Here is a 6000-nt window from a genome sequence, read left to right on the forward strand (position 1 = left end):
TGCTTACTGCGTAGGAGGGGGCAGTTTATCTGCACAGTGACAGACTTATATCCCAGCCCATGCAATTAGAAAAAAATACTCCAAATTCACTCAAATATGTGCATAGGAAGAGTTGCAGCTCAAGGTTCTCATCTTGGGGAATATGATTCCTTGGTATCAGGGGCAGTGAAAAGCATCAAATTCAATTTCCAAGACTGGTTTACATAGTCATTTCCCTGGTGGCAAAGTTTCCCTGGTGGCAAACTCCTACTCATCAGCATCTGCACATCTGAAGGGCACAAGGACTGCAGTAGGTTTGCTTAGAGAACCTATGCCCACTTTAAGCTAATTAGCTCCCCTTCTTTCTCCAGCAATTATCCTAGTCCTGCACTGCCGGACCCCACCACCAGGGTAGCTCACCTGTTCAACCTGCAGAGGTCCTCCTTCCTCCCCTCTCCTGCCAGCAGCTCCTCCCACCACTACATCAGCACCTTGGTCCACAGCAGGTCTTAGGCATGAAAACAACACACCAATCTCCAGCAATCTGTTCCAGCAATCTCCAAAGTCCATTCACCCATCAGTAGTCAATTAGCCCTACAGTCTATTAATCCAGTCTCCAGTTTTTCTCCTTCTACTACCCACACCTCTTTCCTTCCTGCAGGTTCTGCTTATATCCCTAGAGACCTCATTGCTTCTAGTGGCTGCAGCTGTGCAGCACACCCTCTGCTGAATGCCCAGGCCTTAACCCTTAAAGGGGCCACTGCTGACATCACATCCTATCTCCTCCAGGTATCTTGTGCATTTCCATTACAAGGTAATATAGCTGGTTGATTCAATCCTTGTTTAGCTGTTTGATTTAACATGTATTTGCACATGCTTTTTTCAAACAAATGTGCTATCAGAGTTTAACTCTGCAATGACTATAATCATTTTGGCATTATTTTTCATGCACTCTTTAATGTAATTAATCTTTAATTAGCTTCACTCTCCCTGAAAGGCAAACCAAAGGAACAGTGTATGGAGATATGCCCCATATTTCCTTGTGATCCAGGACTGGAGCTCTCCTTAACTGTAGTAGTACAAACCAAAGTAACTGGCTCTTATAAAGCACACATGCACGAGGGAGCTGCTCACCATCTTAAATCCATGCAATCCAGTTGAGCTGTTTTGGTTATGGGGCTCTCTGTGCTCAGGTTCTGCCACCAACACAGCAGATACTTTTTACCCCCAAAGGTAATTCTGGAGTCTTTTCCCACTTGAGTTAATTGAAATAACATTAAGAGTTCTGGGATTTCAGAATTTCCCCATCATTTCAATTGTCTATTTAAAGACTCCATTGCCACACACACATTCAGTCTTAGGCATAGCCACAAGTGATTCTAGTCATGCTACAATGATTACAACATAGGAACTCACTAGAGGTTGGCTCTGCCAATAAGAGATTTGTGTGAGCAATTACCTGTGGCTGCAACATGTCTGCTTGCTGTTTTTGCTTATTTCATTTGCTCTGCTTAGCCCATGTTTCAAATTCAGTTAATTTCCAGTAGAGTTCTAGTTCAGAGTAGCAGGATACAACAGGATTATTTCATCTCAATTTCCTTAATAATTTCTGAAACAATATGGAGCTTCCTCCCAGGTAAGTGTGCAAAGGACTGCAGCCTTACAGCATGATCCAATGCATGTTTACTCAGAAGTAACTCTCACTGTGTTCAATAGTGCTTACTCTCTAGTCCAGGGGTGTCAAACTTGTTTCATACTGAGGGCCATACAACATTCATGATGCCTGCTGAGGGTCAGAAGTGATGTCATTAGGCAGGAAGTGATGTCATTAAAGAGGTCATAACCAAAAATAAGCACTTTTTCTCACTTAGGAACTCATTAGCTACAAATGACAGAAGAAAACATACACAAATCTTGATCATATTTCAAGATATGGGAGAGTCCAATTTTCATGTGGGCTGCCCTTGCAACTATAATACCTCAGTACTGCTCAGCAGCTGAGAGCCTGAGGGCCAGATAAAAGGCTTCCACGGGCCACATCCGGCCCCCGGGACCTTATGTTTGACACCCCTGCTCTAGTGTGTTTAGGATTGCAGCCCAATTCTTTTTTTTTTCCTCTCCTGTAATGAAATCTGAAACAGAAATATACAGGGATTGCTCCATTGCCTCCCACTTCTTCAGACCAGGTCTCAGGACTCCTAACCCAGTGGTTAGGAGGGCTTTAGGTGAAAATAGATTATATAAGTTCAGGGCTGTCTTCTCAGAGCAGGGTTTGAATGCAACATTAGCTTCAACCCAACAAGCTTTCTTCTTACAGTGTCAATGCACATACCCCTTGGACACTGATGCTGCTAGTATAATAATCAGTGGCAATGAAGGATAGAGAAGGAAAATAGGTTGTTGAGACTTGCCCTCTGGCTGGATTACAGGGGTTGGTTATGGGGAGATATTGAAACCCATCACAGATAGGCTACCAGGGTAAGGTACTCCAGAGTACATTTTCCCATTGGTTGCTTGACTGAAAATACATCCAGGGTATACTGTAAGGATGCAACTGTTAATACACTTGTTCAAAGACATGCATAAATGCACTTACACTGGTACTGAAACATGCATGTCTTAAGGATGTTTGACAGTTGGCATTTGCAAAAAATGAGAGGTGAAAATGCTATTGATTCATGTTGGCAACCTTCAGTCTTGAAAGACTATGGTATCGCGCTCTGAAAGGTGGTTCTGGAACAGCGTCTAGTGTGGCTGAAAAGGCCGATTCAGGAGTGACAATCCCTTCCACACTGGGAGCAAGTGCAGTCTGTCCCTGGTCTGTCTCCCTGGCTATGGGCCTTCCTTCTTTGCCTCTTAGCCTCAGACTGTTGTCAAAGTGTCTCTTCAAACTGGGAAAGGCCATGCTGCACAGCCTGCCTCCAAGCGGGCCGCTCAGAGGCCACGGTTTCCCACTTGTTGAGGTCCATCCCTAAGGCCTTCAGATGCCTCTTGCAGATGTCCTTGTATCGCAGCTGTGGTCTACCTGTAGGGCGCTTTCCTTGCACGAGTTCTCCATAGAGGAGATCCTTTGGGATCCGGCCATCATCCATTCTCACGACATGGAGAATGTCAACGCAGGCGTCTCTGTTTCAGCAGTGAATACATGCTAGGGATTCCAGCACGTTCCAGGACTGTGTTGTTTGGAACTTTGTCCTGCCAGGTGATGCCGAGGATGCGTCGGAGGCAGCGCATGTGGAAAGCGCTCAGTTTCCTCTCCTGTTGTGAGTGAAGAGTCCATGACTCGCTGCAGTACAGAAGTGTACTCAGGACGCAAGCTCTGTAGACCTGGATCTTGGTATGTTCCGTCAGCTTCTTGTTGGACCAGACTCTCTTTGTGAGTCTGGAAAACGCAATTGATTAAACCATCAATAATTCAGGTGGTATCTGATGTTGCCTTTAAGCTGGCATTAGGCTATCAAACATTGGTTCTGAGGGAAGGGAGAAAGCAAGAGAAGGAGCTAAAGTTACTCTGCTCCGTGATATGTGGAAGGGGAGTGAGGGGCAAAATGGACATAAAGCAGAGAAATAATAGCATTCTATGGAGATGAGAATGTTTACCTGAAGCAAACAGGTCTTTTGGGAAACATGGGCTCCAGAGTGAATGAGAGAGGAATGGAGGAAGCAGGAACTTGACTATGGTTTGGCATGCAATAATAAGCAAATTTCCAAAAGTGGTGTAAGATCTCTAACCAGTGAACCACCTTAGTGGGTGATCTTGCTCCCTATCATATAGCACTCCTGATTAGTTCTCCAATTTCTCTGAGATTGGAGAGGTCCACACAAAAATAAAACAAAGATTCTTGGGGGCGTTGATAGATTGGTTAGGAGGAGTTATACTCAAGGAAGTCTGGACAGAAGTCCCTGGACTCCCACCTTTATTGGTTAAAGATACTTAAATTTAGTATGTAGACACTACAGGAGCAGAAGAGAGGTACATTTCGCTACCAAACGGCCATGTGCAGGAAACTGGAAGATATGGAGAAGGGCAATGGTTACCTTTCCTTAATCTGCTGACAATTTTTGCAATGAGAGTGAGACAGAAATGGAAAAAGAGTCTCCAGGCTTAGTGGTTAAAGCCAAAGAACTCCCTCTGAGAACTAGGTGTAATTTCCAACCAAGAGATTGTCAAGCCAGTCAACCATGTATTCAAGATCTGTGTGTTATGGAATGACCTACTGGGCAGAAGCAGTCAAATGGTGTTCACAAGGTGCTTAGAATAGGGGGAACAGTTTGCTCAAGTGCCAGGATAGCTGTCCAGCTCAGTAGGGATTGATGGATTTGATCCCAGCAGAGATAGAGAAATAGGCAAGAGAAGTGGAAGAAACAGAAAATAGTAAAAAGCACAAAAAAGAGCTAAAGGCAGTTACTTTTCCAAGGGCCCAGTCCTATCCAACTTTCCAGCACTGATGCAGCCACAATGTAGCCCAAGGTAAGGGAACAAATGTTCTCTTACCTTGAGGAGCCCTCCATGACTACCCCCCCCCCCCCAGAATGCAGCACATGTCCCATTGGCATAGCTGAATTGGCACTGGATAGAATTGGGCCCCTAATGTCTCAAACAATGGCCAGTAATTTTCCATGGAAGCAGGTAGGGTGGAAGTGCAGCAATGCACCGTAGCACAGCAGAAGTCTCTTGGACAAGAGTGAGCGAGACTGAGGATTTTTGTATATAGGAAGGCATGGTTTCCTGAACCACAGGACATTTCTTTCTTTTGCCCCCTAAAGATTTGATGGTTTACTACCATTTCCTCTGCAAAGGGTCAGTTCTGCCTCTTTGGGGCAATTGGATTAGAGTTAAGATTTGATCCATGGGTTGTTTTGAACCAGGACAAGATAATTGAGTTAAAAGTTGGGGTGATGGCCAGACTCTTCAGGCTCTCGAAAGCAGTGATGTGTAGTCAGGGTAGGCAGAGGAGGCAGACGCTCACCTAACCCAGCAAGAAAAAAAAAATGTAAAGGACCCAACAAGTTTAAAAATGTACCTTTTGCCTTTCCCAAGCTGCTCCTTTCTGCTCCAGCTCAGTCTGTTTAAAGTAGCACACACACAAACAAGAAAGAAACAAGGTGAGCTGCCAATCTGCTCAGTTGCTGTGGTGGCTTAGAAGGGACAAAACAGGCAGAGACGCATGTGCAATTAAAGCCACCAGGGAGAGCTGCCTGAGGACCCAATCCTATCCAATTTTCCAGTGCCGGTGCTGCTGTACCTATGGGGTATGCACTGCTTCCTGTGTTGAGGATGCAGTCACAGAGGCCTCCTTAAGGTATGGGAAAATTTGTTCCCTTACCCTGGGGCTGCATTGCAGTTGCACCAGTGCTGGAAAGTTGGATCGGATTGGGCTATCAGTTTGCCCAATGATTTTTTTTTTAAAAGTGCTTGTGTCATCAATCACTGGGGAGGCAAGCAGGAAGACTTGTCTCCAGCAAGTTAGGCTGTAATCATGGGTGTCTTTCAATAAAAAACAGGGCAACTGGTTTCCCATCAAAAAATAGGAGGATGCCTGCATCAGCAAGCTCTGGAAAAGCAGCAGGGTTGCTTCTCTTCTGTTGAAAAAAAAAACCAGGGAGCCTGCACAAACCACAGCTCTGTGTGGCACTAGGAGAGGCAGTTTTTCAGCTGCTTCAGGGCAGGGGACTGTGCTGAGCTCTCCCTAATTCCCAGTGGGGGAAGAACAAGTGAGGGTTTTTTTTATTTATTTCCAGAGAGGGAGAACAGAGAGTGTGTGTTTCAGAGACTGAGCTTTATTTATTTATTTATTTCGGGGGGGGGGGGGGAGTGTGTTTCAGAGACTGAGCTTAAGGGGGGGAGGGAACAATGAGTGAGTATTTTGTCCCTGGTCCTAGACTTCATCGCACTGCTTGCAAGGGGATCGATTGCCACACCCTTATCAATATTCAAGGTTGCAGGGGATTTGAGAGCCAGGGTGGTGTAGTGGTCTGGGAATTGGACTTAGACCTGGAAGATCCAGGTTCAAATCTCCC

This window comes from Tiliqua scincoides, chromosome 2 (genome assembly GCF_035046505.1).
Source record: "Tiliqua scincoides isolate rTilSci1 chromosome 2, rTilSci1.hap2, whole genome shotgun sequence".
Taxonomy (NCBI): domain Eukaryota; kingdom Metazoa; phylum Chordata; class Lepidosauria; order Squamata; family Scincidae; genus Tiliqua; species Tiliqua scincoides.